Consider the following 16,208-nt stretch of genomic DNA (forward strand, 5'->3'; position numbering starts at 1 on the left):
CTGAGGCACAGAGAAGTTAAGTGACTAAATTACCTTTTTACAGATGAGGTAACTGAGGCACAGAGAAGTTGTGACTAAATCCCCTCTTTACAGATGAGGTGACTGAGGCACAGAGAAGTTAAGTGGCTAAATCCCCTTTTTACAGATGAGGTAACTGAGGCACAGAGAAGTTAAGTGACTTGCCCAAGGTCACACAGCCAGACTGGTCCTAGATCGTATCCAGGACTTTTCCAGACCTCATCCTTGCCCAATCCAGGCTCCATCCATACCCAATCCAGAGTCAATCCAATTCTGCTCCCAGATCCCCACTGTCCACCCCTCATCCAGACCCAATTCATTCATTCATTCAATCGTATTTATTGAGCGCTTACTGTGTGCAGAGCACTGTACTAAGCGCTTGGGAAGTCCAAGTTGGCAACATATAGAGACGTTCCCTACCCACAGTCTAGAAGGGGCTCACAGTCTAGAAGCCCAGCCGGGGTCCAGGGAAGGGGAGAGCTTTGCTGCCAGGATTTTAGAACAATCGGAAGAGATTTTTGCTTTCATTTTCAAATTTTCAATTTTGAAAATTTCATTTTCATTATTATTTTATTTTATTTTGTTAGTATGTTTGGTTTTGTTCTCTGTCTCCCCCTTCTAGACTGTGAGCCCACTGTTGGGTAGGGACTGTCTCTATATGTTGCCAACTTGGACTTCCCAAGCGCTTAGTACAGTGCTCTGCACACAGTAAGCGCTCAATAAATACAATTGATTGATTGATTGATTGATTTTTGTGTTGTCAATGAACAGCCTGGATTAGGGCATCATAAAATTCAAAGAGGGTCTTACAATCAATCAATCAATCAATCAATGATATTTGATTTGAGAAGCAGAGTGGCTCAGTGGAAAGAGTGTGGGCTCGAGAATCAGTGGTTGTGGGTTCTAATCCTGACTCCACCATTTATCAGCTGTGTGACTTCGGGCAAGTCACTTACCTTCTCTGTGCCTCGGTTACCTCAACTGTAAAATGGGGATGAAGGCTGTGAGCTCCACGTGGGACAGTCTGATTACCTCATATCTAGAGAAGCAGCGTGGCCCAATGGAAAGAGCCCGGGCTTGGGAGTCAGGGGTCATGGGTTCAAATCCCGGCTCAGCCAACTGTCAGCTGGGTGACTTTGGGCAAGTCTCTTCACTTCTCTGTGCCTCAGTTACCTCATCAGTAAAATGGGGATTAAGACTGTGAGCCTCACGTGGGGCAATCTGGTAGTAATAATAATAATAATGGCATTTATTAAGCGCTTACTGTGTGCAAAGCACTGTTCTAAGCGCTGGGGAGGTTACAAGGTGATCAGGTTGTCCCACAGGAGCTCGCAGTCTTCATCCCCATTTTACAGATGAGGTAACTGAGGCACAGAGAAGTTAAGTGACTTGCCCAAAGTCACACAGTCGACAAGTGGCGGAGCCGGGATCACCTTGTATCCTCCCCAGCACTTCATTCATTCATTCATTCATTCATTCATTCAATCGTATTTATTGAGCGCTTACTGTGTGCAGAGCACTGTACTGCACATAGAACAGTACGTTGCACATAGTAAGCACTTAACAAATGCCATTATTATTATTATTATTATTGTATCTACCCCAGTGCTAAGAACAATACTTGGCACATAGTCAACACTTAACAATACCATCATTATTATTATTCTTTCTTTCTTTCAATCGTATTTATTGAGCGCTTCCTGTGTGCAGAGCACTGTACTATTATATTAATGAGAGCTTACTCTGTGCCCAGCAATCAATCGGTCCATCATATTTATTAAGTTGGGACCGTCTCTATATGTTGCCAATTTGTACTTCCCAAGCGCTTAGTACAGTGCTCTGCACATAGTAAGCGCTCAATCAATACGATTGATGATGATGATGATGATGATGGGCAGGGAACGTGTCTACCAACTCTACTATACTGAGGTCTATCGTACTCTCCCAAATGCTTAGTACAGTGCTCTGCATGTAGTAAGCGCTCAAGGACTATGATTGATTGAGCGCTTAATGTGTGGAGAGTACGACATAACAGAGTTGGTAGACACATTCCCTGCCCACAAAGAGCTAATGGCACTGTACTAAGTGCTTGGGAAACTATAATTATGCGCCAAGCACTGGGGTAGATACAAGGTAATCAGGTTGTCCCACATAGGGCTCAGAGACTTAATCCCCCTTTTACAGATGAGGTAACTGAGGCACAGAGAAGTGAAGTAACTTGCCCAAGGTCACACAGCTGATAAGTGGCGGAGCCGGGATTAGAACCCACGACCTCTGACTCCCAAACCCGGGCTCTTTCCACTAAGCCACGCTGCTTCCCAATAGAGTTATTATTCATCATCATCAATCGTATTTATTGAGCACTTACTATGTGCAGAGCACTGTACTAAGCGCTTAAGAAGTACAAATTGGCAACATATATTATTATTATTATTAAGGTATTTGTTAAGTGGTTACTATGTGCCTGGCACTGTACTAAGCGCTGGGGTGGATTATTATTATTATTCTTCTTATTATTATTATTATGGTATTTGTTAAGCGCTTACTATGTGCTAGGCACTGTTCTAAGCACTGAGGTAGATACGAGGTAATCAGGTTGTCCCACATGGATACAACCATCGATTTGGACACAGTCCGTGTCCAACACAGGGCTCATCATCATCATCATCAATCGTATTTATTGAGCGCTTACTATGTGCAGAGCACTGTACTAAGCGCTTGGGAAGTACAAATTGGCAACATATAGAGACAGTCCCTACCCAACATTGGGCTCACAGTCTAAAAGGGGGAGACAGAGAACAAAACCAAACATACTAACAAAATAAATCCCCATTTTACAGGTGAGGTAACTGAGGCAGAGGGAAGTGAAGTGGCTTGCCCAAGGCCACGACGTAGACAAGTGGCAGAGCCGGGATTAGAAGTGGAGGAGCCGGAATTAGAGTTGGTTGGCACGTTCCCTGCCCAGAGGGAGTTTACAGCTTCTCCGTGCCTCAGTTCCCTCATCTGTAAAATGGGGATTAAGACTGTGGGACAACCCGATCACCTTGTAATCTTCCCAGCGCTTAGAACAGTGCTTTGCACATAGTAAGCGCTTAATAAATGCCATCATTATTATTATTACAGCGCTGTATTAAGTGCCAACACATCTGGTAGGCATAACTGTTGGGTAGGGACTGTCTCTCTATGTTGCCAACTTGGACTTCCCAAGCGCTTAGTACAGTGCTCTGCACACAGTAAGCGCTCAATAAATACGATTGATGATGATGTATATATTTATTACACTATTTATTTTACTTGTCCATATCTATTCTATTTATTTTATTTTGTTAGTATGTTTGGTGTTGTTCTCTGTCTTCCCCCTTTTAGACTGTGAGCCCACTGTTGGGTAGGGACTGTCTCTCTATGTTGACAACTTGTACTTCCCAAGCGCTTAGTACAGTGCTCTGCACACAGTAAGCGCTCAATAAATATGATTGATGATGATGATGATGATGATAATTCCTCCTCAAGGAGTTTCCGGTCTACAGGGGAGACTGACATTAAATCGGATTAAGGAGAGGGGAAAAGGTAGAATAGTAGAAGCTGAGAAGCAGCATGGGGGTAGTGTCTACAGCCCAGGTGAGTTCTAATCCCGCCTCTCCCGCTTGCCTGCTGTGTGACCTTGGGTCAGTCACTTCACTTCTCTGGGCCTCGGTGACCTCATTGGTAAAATGGGGAATGACAAGAGGAGAGGGGTGGGCGTCTAGTGGGTTCTGTTTCCTGGGAACGGGGTAAATTTCCCCATCCGCCATCGGAGAAGCAGCGTGGCTCAGTGGAAAGAGCCCGGGCTTTGGAGCCGGAGGTCATGGGTTCAAATCCCAGCTCTGCCACTTGCCAGCTGGGTGACTTTGCGCAAACCACTTAACTTCTCTGTGCCTCAGTTTCCTCATCTGTAAAATGGGGATTAAGACTGTGAGCCCTACGTGGGGCAACTTGATCACCTTGTATCCCCCCCAGCACTTAGACAGTGCTTTGCACATAGTAAGCGCTTAAATGCCTTGTTCTCTGTCTTCCCCCTTTTAGACTGTGAGCCCACTGTTGGGTAGGGACTGTCTCTATATGTTGCCAATTTGTACTTCCCAAGCGCTTAGTACAGTGCTCTGCACATAGTAGGTGCTCAATAAATACGATTGATGATGATGTACATATTTATTACACTATTTATTTTACTTGTCCATATCTATTCTATTTATTTTATTTTGTTAGTATGTTTGGTGGTGTTCTCTGTCTTCCCCCTTTTAGACTGGGAGCCCACTGTTGGGTAGGGACTGTCTCTATATGTTGCCAACTTGTACTTCCCAAGCGCTTAGTACAGTGCTCTGCACACAGTAAGCGCTCAATAAATACGATTGATGATGATGCCATCATCATCATTATTATTATTACAGTGCTTGGTGCATAGTAAGTGCTTAACAAATACCAAAATTATAATTATGATTATTGTGATTATTGTAATTATTATTCAGCCTGGGGGAAGGAGGAGACCGGGGCGCCAAGGAATCGTTTAGCTTCTCATGGTTTCCGGGGCAGGGGGCTGGTGGGCATCTGTAAAATGGGGATTAAGACTGTGAGCCCCCCATGGGACAACCTGATCACCTTGTAACCTTCCCAGCGCTTAGAACAGTGCTTTGCACATAGTAAGCGCTTAATAAATGCCATCATTATTATTATTATTATTAACTGGAGGGATTCCTAGACTGTAAGCCCACTGTTGGGTAGGGACCGTCTCTATGGGTTGCCGACCTGTACTTTCCAAGTGCTTACTCCAGTGCTCTGCACACAGTAAGCAGTGTGGAAGGAAGGAAGCAGCGTGGCTCAGTGGAAAGAGCCCGGGCTTTGGAGTCAGAGGTCATGGGTTCAAATCCCAGCTCTGCCACTTGTCAGCTGTGTGACTTTGGGCAAGTCACTTAACTTCTCTGGTCCTCAGTTCCCTCATCTGTAAAATGGGGATTAAGACTGTGAGCCCCACATGGGACAACCTGATTACCTTGTATCCACCCCAGCGCTTAGAACAGTGCTTGGCACATAGTAAGCACTTAACAAGCACCAACATTATTATTAGTAGTAGTAAGCGCTCAATCAATACGATTGAATGTATATATGTATACACCTGTATATATGTATATATGTTTGTACATATTTATTGCTCTATTTATTTATTTATTTATTTATTTTACCTGTACATATCTATTCTATTTATTTTATTTTGTTAATATGTTTGGTTTTGTTCTCTGTCTCCCCCTTCTAGACTGTGAGCCCACTGTTGGGTAGGGACTGTCTCTAGATGTTGCCAACTTGGACTTCCCAAGCGCTTAGTACAGTGCTCTGCACACAGTAAGCGCTCAATAAATGCGATTGATGATGATGATGATGATGATGTATGACTCTGAGCCCCACGTGGGTCAGGGACTGTGTCCAGCACGATTTGCTTGGATCCATCCCAGCGCTTAGTACAGTGCCTGGCGCATAGTAGAGCTTAACAGTTACAGCAGTTAATCATTATTATTAAGGTTTCCGTAAGTACTGTGGGGTTGGGGTGAGGATCAGAGTGTTTAAGCGGCACAGAGCCCGGTTCGTAGTTCATTCAATCGTATTTATTGAGCGCTTACTGTGTGCAGAGCGCTGTACTGAGCGCTTGGGAAGTACAAAGTCAGCAACACACAGAGACGGTCCCTACCCAGCAATGGGCTCCCATCCTAGAAAGGGGAGCAGACAACAAAACAGAAGTAGACAGGCGTCAATACCATCACTCATTCATCCAATCGCATTTATTGAGCGCTGACAGTGTGCAGAGCACTGTACTAAGCGCTTGGGAAGTACAAATCGCCAACAGATAGAAACAATCCCTACCCAACAATGGGCTCCCAGCCTAGAAGGCGAAGACAGACAGCAAAACCAAACAAGTAGACAGGCGTCAATACCGTCACTCATTCATTCAATCAATCGTATTTACTGAGCGCCGACTGTGTGCAGAGCACTGTACTGAACGCTTGGAAAGTACAAGTGACTTCGGGCGAGTCACTTAATTTCTCTGTGCCTCAGTTACCTCATCTGTCTTCTAGACTCACAGTCTTCTAGACCGTGACCGTCTCTATACGTTGCCAACCTGCACCTCCCAAGCGCCAAGCCCAGTGCTCCGCACACAGTGAGCGCTCAATAAATACGATTGAATCTGTAGTTGACGCGGAAGGGAGGGTGGAGGAGGAAGGGAAATAAAGGGTTTAGTCCGGGAAGGCCTTCGGGAGGAGATGGGATTCAAGGAGGGTTTGGAAGGTGGGGAGAGTGGTGGACCATCAGCTAACGAAGGGGAGAGAGTTCCAGGCCTGAGGGAGGATGTGGGAAATATTTCTGGATACGCGCCCAGAAAAAGAGTTTTCACAATGGAATCTTTTTTTAAAAATGTATTTGTTAATAATAATAATAATGATGGTATTTGTTAAGCGCTTACTATGTGCAAAGCACTGTTCTAAGCACTGAGCACCGTTCTAAGTTAAGCGCTTACTATGTGCCAGGCACTTGTAGTAAGCACTGGAGGAGGTACGAGCTAATCAGGTTGGACACAGTCCGTGTTTCCGGGCCGGACACTGTGCTAAGCGCTGGGGGAGATCGGAGCTAATCAGGTTGGACACAGTCCCTGTCCCCCATGGGGCTCCCAATCTTCACCCCCGTTTTACAGATGAGGGAACTGAGGCCCAGAGACGTGAAGTCACTCGCCCAAGATCACCCAGCAGACAAGCCGCCGAGTGGGGATTAGAACCCAGATCCCCCGGCCCGCGCTCCATCCACTAGGCCGAGGTCTTGGTAAACACGGTAAGCGCTCAATAAATACGTCTGAATGAATGAAAGAACGAATCCCACCCCCATTTGAAGAAACGTTTCTGTGGCCAGAGAAGTTTGTACAACTTCTACTCTGTACAACTTTGTGCAGAGAAGCAGCGTGGCTCAGTGGAAAGAGCACGGGCTTGGGAGCCAGAGGCCATGGGTTCGAATCCCTACTCCGCCACTTGTCCGCTGTGTGATTTTGGGCATGTCACTTCACTTCTCTGGGCCTCAGTTCCCTCATCTGTAAAAGGGGGGTTAAGACTGTGAGCTCCATCAATCAATCAATCGCATTTATTGAGCGCTTACTGTGTGCAATAAGATAATAATTGATTTGTCCAAGTTCAATCAATCAATCATATTTATTGAGCGCTTACTGTGTGCAGAGCACTGTACTAAGCGCTTGGGAAGTCCAAGTTGGCAACATAGAGAGACAGTCCCTACCCAACAGTGGGCTCACAGTCTAAAAGGGGGAGACAGAGAACAAAACCAAACATAGTAACAAAATAAAATAACTAGAATCATCATCATCAATCGTATTTATTGAGCGCTTACCATGTGCAGAGCACTGTACTAAATAGAATAGATATAGATATGTACAGATAGATATAGATATGTATAGATACTAAATAGAATAGATATGTACAAGTAAAATAAAATGTGGGACAACCATGTGGGACAACCTGATTACTTTATATCCCCCAAGCGCTTAGAACAGTGCTTTGCACATAGTAAGCACTTAACAAATGCCATTATTATTATTATTATTATTATTATTACAACTGAATGGTCTTTCCCTCATCTCTGAGGAACGGGTTACTCCCCAGCTAACTGGCAACATCTGAAGGTCAGCAAAAACTCTGCCAATCCTTTTGGAGCAAGACGAGATAAGATAAGAGGAGTCCTTCTGGCTTGGAAGCTCGTAAACAAAGAAAGGTCTATGCAGGGGGGAAAATAATTCAGATATTCAGAACCCAACCCATCTTCTGTAGTTTCAGCTTCAGACAGACAAGCTCAAGGAGTGAGGAGGTAAATATGCATGTAGGTGAGTGTGACAGGGAAGCATATGCTAATAGATAAATACTAATAAAATAATAATATTTGTTAAGTGCTTATTATGTGCAAAGCACCGTTCTAAGCTCTGGGGAGGATACAAGATGATCAGGTTGTCCCACGTGGGGCTCACAGTCTTCATCCCCATTTTACAGACGAGGAAACCGAGGCCCAGAGAAGTGAAGTGACTTGCCTAAAGTCACACAGCTGTGAGCCCACTGTTGGGTAGGGACCGTCTCTATACGTTGCCAACTTGTACTTCCCAAGCGATTAGTACAGTGCGGTGCATACAGTAAGCGCTCAATAAATACAATTGATTGATTGATTGAATTGGCGGAGCCAGGATTTGAACCCATGATCTCTGACTCCCAAGACCATGCTCTTTCCACTGAGCCACGCTGCTTTTCTAATAATGGTATTTGTTGAGCGCTTACTATTTGCCGAGCACCGTTCTAAGCTCCGGGGTAGACACGAGGCAATCAGGGTGTCCCAAGTGGGGCTCGCAGTTTTAATCCCCATTTTACGGATGAAGTAACTGAGGCACAGAGAAGTTAAGCGGTCACATAGCAGGCAAGTGGCGGAACCGGGATTGGAACCCACGTCCTCTGCCTCCTAAGCCCAGGCTCTTTCCACTAAGCCACGCTAATAAAATTGGGGTTTGATTGCGGAAACGCGGCTCTACACACAGTAAGCGCTCAATAAATACGATTGAGTGAATATTAGGCTAGTGGCAATGCCTTGGGGGAAATCTCTGATTTATTTAATTGTATTTATTTAATGCTCACTTTGTGCAGAACACTGGACTGAGCGCTTGGGAGAGGACAATAGAACAATAAACAGGCACATTCCCTGTCCACAGAGAGCTTACTGTCTAGAGGGGAAGAGAGATATGAATAGAAATCAATAAATGACAGACGTCATTTATGACAGGGGTCATCGGCGAGATAGGTGATGGAGGCCCAGTGAGATGAGCGGTGCCGGAGGAGCCAAGTGGGTAGGCTGGGTTGTAGACGGAGAGTAGAGAAGTGAGGTAAGGAGGGACAAGGTGGTGGACGGCTTTAAAGCCAATGATGAGGAATTTTTGTCCGATGCCGAAGTGGATGGCCAACCACTGGAGTTTTGGGAGGAGCAGGATGACGTGTCCTGAGCATTTTTTGCCGAAAAACCATCCGGGCAGCGGAGTGAAGTAGGGATTGGGGTGGGGAGAGGCAGCAAGGAGGCCGATGCAGTCATCCAGGAGGGATAGGATGAGTGATTAGCAGTTTGGAGGGAGAGGAAAGGGTGGATTTTAGCGATTTTGTAAAGGTGGGACTGACAGGATTTAGGAGCAGAATGGTTGAATTCATTCATTCATTATTGAGCGCTTACTGTGTGCAGAGCACTGTACTAAGCACTTGGGAAGTCCAAGTTGGCAACATATAGAGACGGTCCCTACCCGACAGCGGGCTCACAGTCTAGAAGGGGGAGACGGACAACAAGGCGAAACATATAAACCAAATAAAATAAATAGAATAAATATGTTCATGTTAAATAAAGAGAGTAATAAATATGTTCAAACATATATACATCTATACAGGTGCTGTGGGGAGGGGAAGGAGGTAAGGCGGGGGGATGGGGAGGGGGAGGAGGGGGAGAGGAAGGAGGGGGCTCAGTGTGGGAAGGCCTCCTGGAGGAGGTGAGCTCTCAGTAGGGCTTTGAAGGGAGGAAGAGAGCGAGCTTGGAGGATGGGCGGAGGAAGGGAATTCCAGGCCAGGGGGAGGACGTGGGCCGGGGGTCGATGGTGGGATGGGCGAGAACGAGGTACAGTGAGGTGGTTAGTGGTGGCGGAGGAGCGGAGGGTGCGGGCTGGGCTGGAGAAGGAGAGAAGGGAGGTGAGGTAGGAGGGGGCGAGGGGATGGACAGCCATCACCTTGAATGAGAGAGAGGAGTGAAGGATAACCCCGCTGGTACGGACTTGTAAGACAGGAAGGATGGTGGTGCCGTCTACAGTGATGGGAAAGTCAGGGGGAGGACAGGGTTTGGGAGGGAAGACAAGGAGTTCTGTTTTGGACACGTTAAGTTGGAGGTGGTACGGACTTGTAAGACAGGAAGGACGGTGGTGCCGTCTACAGTGATGGGAAAGTCAGGGGGAGGACAGAGTTTGGGTGGGAAGAGAAGGAGTTCTGTTTTGGACACGTTAAGTTGGAGGTGACGGGAGGACATCCGAGTGGAGATGTCTTGAAGGCAGGAGGGGATGCGAGCCTGGGGAAGAGGGAGAGAGTTCAGGGCTGGAGAGGGAGATTTGGGAATCATCCGCTTAGACGTGGTAGTTGAAGCTGTGGGAGCGAATGAGTTTTCCAAGGGAGTGGGGGGAGATGGAGAAGAGAAGGGGACCCAGAACTGAACCTCGAGGGCCACTCAAGGTTACAATGGGAATCTTGCCCACTTGCATAATATATCCATAAGCACCCGTTAGGCTTTCCCGGCTTTTAAGAGCTTAGTACAGTGCTCTGCACACAGTAAGTGCTTAATAAATATGATTGAATGAATGAATGGTCTCTTGGTCTTAGGGGTGAACACTGCCTAGACAACACCAGGGCATACTAAATGGTTCACCCCACAGCCAACAGGACCTGAGTTCTAATCCCCCCCCTCTGCCACTTGTCTGCCTTGTGACCTTGGGCAAGTCACTTAAACCTCTCTGGGTCTCAGTCACCTCATCTGTGAAAGGGGGATTGAGACTCTGAGCCCCACATGGGACAGGGACTGTGTCCAACCCAATTTGCTTGTATCCACTCCAGTGCTTAGTACAGTACCTGGCACATAGTAAGCCCTGAACAAATACCATAATTATCAATTATTATTAGTATTATTATTCTTTGGGTCTAACGTGACCTCATCTGTAAAATGGGGATTAAGACTGTGAGCCCCATGTAGGACAGGGGCTGTATCCAGCCTGATTACCTCGAATAATAATAATAATAATTTTGGTATTTGTTAAGCACTTACTATGTGCCAAGCACTGTTCTAAGCGGTGGGGGAGATACAAGGTAATCAGGTTGTCCCACACAGGGCTCACAGTCTTAATCCCCATTTTCCAGATGAGGGAACTGAGGCCCAGAGAAGTGAGTGACTCACCCAAAGTTACACAGCAGATAAGTGGCAGAGCCGGAATTAGAACCCACGACCTCTGACTCCAAAGCCTGAACTCTTTCCACTGCGCCACGCTGCTTCTCTAATAATAATGGTATTTGTTAAGCGCTTATCAAGAGAAGCAGCTTGGCACAGTGGAAAGAGCTTGGGCTTTGGAGTCAGGGATCATGGGTTCAAATTCCGGCTCCACCAATTGTCAGCTGTGTAACTTTGGGCGAGTCACTTCACTTCTCTGGGCATCTGTAAAATGGGGATTAAGACTGTGAGCCCCCCCATGGGACAACCTGATCACCTTCTAACCCCCCCAGCGCTTAATACAGTGATTTGCACATAGTAAGCGCTTAATAAAATGCCATTATTATTATTATTATTAAAGGCTTGGAAGAGTAAAATATAACAATAAGCAGGCACTTTCCTTGTCCGCAGCGAGTTTATAGTCTAGAGGACTAGAATATCTGTCCAATCTTGGGGTCCCTAAACCCGGGGCATTGGGATAATCATCCCCCCATCTTACCTCCTTCCCTTCCCCACTGCACCTGTATATATGTTTGTACATATTTATTACTATTTTATTTTACTTGTGCATATCTATTCTACTCATTTTATTTTGTTAGTATGTTTGGTTTTGTTGTCTGTCTCCCCCTTCTAGACTGTGAGCCCACTGTTGGGTAGGGACTGTCTCTATATGTTGCCAACTTGGACTTCCCAAGCGCTTAGTACAGTGGTCTGCACACAGTAAGCTCTCAATAAATACGATTGATTGATTGATTGATTGATTGATAATGCAGCCGCTACAAAAAGAGAGAGGGAGGGTCCTCTCATTTTTCTCTCCCCACAGCCGGTCACCCTGGGGCCTTCTGAATTAGTGACCTCCTGTCCTGGGATCAGGTTTTGGGATAAATCACACTAATCTAAGACACGGGCTCTAAAGGGTTGAGGGCTGATGAGCAGATGATGTTTGGAATTGGATAAATTATTAACACTCAGTTGTTTACTGTTTAGAACTTAACAATACCCTCTGATGCTACCTGATTATTATGCAAGTTTTACGAAATGAGTCCCGCCATCAATTTCTCTGCCTAATTAAACCTCATTGAAAATTTGGTGAATTTTAAAGAAACGTCTGATTTGCAAAAGCAAGTCTTGGGCTCCCGTAACCTTCAGGGCTTTCGGAGAAAAGCTTCCTTGTGATCCTGAACCAGAGGAGAGGAATGTTGGGGTTGGGGCTGTGAGGGATTTGGGGAGAAAGCGAGGAAGGCAGCCATTTTACGCACCTTTCCCTTTTTAAAACGTTCTTGGCTGAATGTGGGATCCATCTCTACCTTTCCCTTTTTAAAATGTTCTCGGCTAAACGTGGGATCCATCTCTGGGTTCTAATCCCGGCTCCACCACTCATCTGCTGGGTGACCTTGAGCAAGCGCTTAGTACAGTGCTCTGCACACAGTAAGCGTTCAATAAATACGATTGATGATGATGATGAAGTCACTTCCCTTCTTTGGGCCTCGGTGACCTCATCTGTAAAATGGGGATGAAGACTGTGTCCAACCTGATTTCCCCCTTCTATCAATCAATCAATCAATCGTATTTATTGAGCGCTTACTATGTGCAGAGCACTGTACTAAGCGCTTGGGAAGTACAAATTGGCAACACATAGAGACAGTCCCTACCCAACAGTGGGCTCACAGTCTAAAAGGGGGAGACAGAGAACAGAACCAAACATACCAACAAAATAAAATAAATAGGATAGAAATGTACAAGTGAAATAAATGAATAAATAATTCTAGACTGTGAGCTCACTGTTGGGTAGGGACCGTCTCTATATGTTGCCAACTTGTACTTCCCAAGCGCTTAGTACAGTGCTCTGCACACAGTTAGCGCTCAATAAATACAATTGAATGAATGAATGAACTTGTGTCTACCCTTCAGAGATGCTAAGCATCGTAGCTTAGTGACAAGAGCACGGCTGCGGGAATCAGAGGTCGTGGGTTCTAATCCTGCCTCCTCCACTTATCATCATCAATCATATTTATTGAGCGCTTACTGTGGGCAGAGCACTGTACTAAGCGCTTGGGAAGTACAAGTTGGCAACATATAGAGACAGTCGTGTGACTCTGGGCAAGTCACTTCACTTCTCTGGGCCTCAGTTCCCTCATCTGTAAAATGGGGATTAAGGCTGTGAGCCCCCCCTGGGACAACCTGATCACCTTGTATCCACCCCAGTGTTTAGAACAGTGCTTGGCACATAGTAAGCGCTTAACAAATACCATCATTATTATTGTTATTACCCCAGCGCTTAGTACTGTACCTAGCACATAATAAGCACTTAAATTCCATTTTTAGAAAAGCCACTAACTGATGGTTCTGTGGGGGAAGGACACTTAGAGAAGCAGCGTGGCTCAGTGGAAAGAGCCCGGGCTTTGGAGTCAGAGGTCACGGGTCCAAATCCCGGCTCTGCCAACTGTCAGCTGTGTGACTTGGGGAAGTCACTTCACTTCTCTGGGCCTCAGTTACCTCATCTGTAAAATGGGGATGAAGACTGTGAGCCCCACGTGGGACAACCCGATCACCTTGTAACCTCCCCAGCGCTTAGAATAGTGCTTTGCACATAGTAAGCACTTAATAAATGCCATCATTACGATTATTATTATTGCTGGACACAGAGCATTGTACTACATGCTCTGGTGATCTCAATAGGGTTGGTAAAACCCAATCTCCGCCTTCAAGGACCGTCCAGTCTACTGTGAGCAGAGCCTTGGAAGAGTTCGAAAGAGATGGTGGACACGATCCCTGTCCTCAAAGAGTTTACCGTCTACTGTAAACTCGTACCTCGTTCTCGCCTGTCCCTCCATCGCCCCCCGGCCCACGTCCTCCCCCGGGCCTGGAATGCCCCCAATCCCTCTGCCCATCTGCCAAGCTCGCTCTCTTCCTCCCTTCAAGGCCCTACTGACAGCTCACCTCCTCCAGGAGGCCTTCCCACACTGAGCCCCTTCCTTCCTCTCCCCCTCGTCCCCCTCTCCATCCCCCCCTTCTTACCTCCTTCCCTTCCCCACAGCACCTGTATATATGTATATATGTTTGTACATATTTATTACTCTATTTATTTATTTATTTATTTTACTTGTACATATCTATTCTATTTATTTTATTTTGTTAGTATGTTTGGTCTTGTTCTCCGTCTCCCCCTTTTAGACTGTGAGCCCACTGTTGGGTAGGGACTGTCTCTATATGTTGCCAATTTGTACTTCCCAAGCGCTTAGTCCAGTGCTCTGCACATAGTAAGCGCTCAATAAATGCGATTGATGATGATGATGATGATGATGAGTGCAGAACACTGTACTAAGTGCTGGAGTCTTGCCTTATGCCGTCGAGTCGTTTCTGACCCATAGCGACACCACGGACACATCTCTCCCAGAACGCCCCGCTTTCCCTCTGCCATCGCTCCCATAGTGGATGCATAGATTTTTCTTGGGAAAAATCCGGAAGCGGTTGACCATTTCCGCCTTCCGTGCAGTCAACTCCAGTTTCCACCCTCGACTGTGAGCCCACTGTTGGGTAGGGACTGTCTCTATATGTTGCCAATTTGTACTTCCCAAGCGCTTAGTACAGTGCTCTGCACACAGTAAGTGCTCAATAAATACAATTGATGATGATGAAGCAGCGTGGCTCAGTGGAAAGAGCCCGGGCTTTGGAGTCAGAGGTCGTCGGTTCAAATCCCGGCTCTGCCACTTGTCAGCTGTGTGACTTTGGGCAAGTCACTTAACTTCTCTGTGTCTCAGTTACCTTATCTGGAAAATGGGGATTAAGACTGTGAGCCCCACGTGGGACAACCTGATCACCTTGTATCCCACCCCAGCGCTTAGAACAGTGCTTTGTGCATAGTAAGCGCTTAATAAATGCCATTATTATTATTATTTCCAGCAGCCCTACACTCTTTCCTCCGGTCTGCACCTCTTGGCCGGGTGTTGTCTACAGTCTCCACCACCGGCCACACACCTCCCGGGAGAACTCGGACTGTGGAAGTCCAGAAGTGAGTCATCATCATCATCATCATCAATTGTATTTATTGAGCGCTTACTGTGTGCAGAGCACTGGACTAAGCACTTGGGAAGTATAAATTGGCAACATATAGAGACAGTCCCTGCCCAACAGTGGGCTCACAGTCTAAAAGGGGGAGACAGAGAACAAAACCAAACATACTAACAAAATAAAATAAATAGAATCAATCAATCAATCAATCAATCGTATTTATTGAGCGCTTACTATGTGCAGAGCACTGTACTAAGCGCTTGGGAAGTACAAATTGGCAACACATAGAGACAGTCCCTACCCAACAGTGGGCTCACAGTCTAAAAGGGGGAGACAGAGAACAGAACCAAACATACCAACAAAATAAAATAAATAGGATAGATATGTACAAGTAAAATAAATAGAGTAATAAATACGTACAAACATATATACAGGTGCTGTGGGGAAGGGAAGGAGGTAAGATGGGGGGGATGGAGAGGGGGACGAGGGGGAGAGGAAGGAAGGGGCTCAGTCTGGGAAGGCCTCCTGGAGGAGGTGAGCTCTCAGTAAGGCCTTGAAGGGAGGAAGAGAGCTAGCTTGGCGGATGGGCAGAGGGAGGGCATTCCAGGCCCGGGGGATGATGTGGGCCGGGGGTCGATGGCGGGACAGGCGAGAACGAGGTATGGTGAGGAGATAAGTCCAGAAATGAGTCCCAGGAGATCATCATCATCATCATCATCAATCGTATTTATTGAGCGCTTACTATGGGCAGAGCACTGTACTAAGCGCTTGGGAAGTACAAATTGGCAACATATAGAGACAGTCCCTACCCAACAGTGGGCTCACAGTCTAAAAGGGGGAGACAGAGAACAAAACCAAACATGCTAACAAAAGAAAATAAATAGAATAGATATGTACAAATAAATTAAATAAATAAATAGAGTAAAAAAAATATGGGTGGATGGCGGGGTGGGGGGGCGGGAAGGGTAAGGGTCAGGGGTGGTGGGAGCTGGGTGGACGGGGCGGGCGGCCACGTGGCGTTTACTTTGGCCAACGTGAGGCCTAGAGGAGAGGGGCCCGGACTCACACGTACGCCCACGCGGGCCCCACTGACCTTCGCGGCTCGGAGCCGGCCTGGGCCA

The sequence above is a fragment of the Tachyglossus aculeatus genome, chromosome 2 (assembly GCF_015852505.1).
Source record: "Tachyglossus aculeatus isolate mTacAcu1 chromosome 2, mTacAcu1.pri, whole genome shotgun sequence".
Taxonomy (NCBI): Eukaryota; Metazoa; Chordata; class Mammalia; order Monotremata; family Tachyglossidae; genus Tachyglossus; species Tachyglossus aculeatus.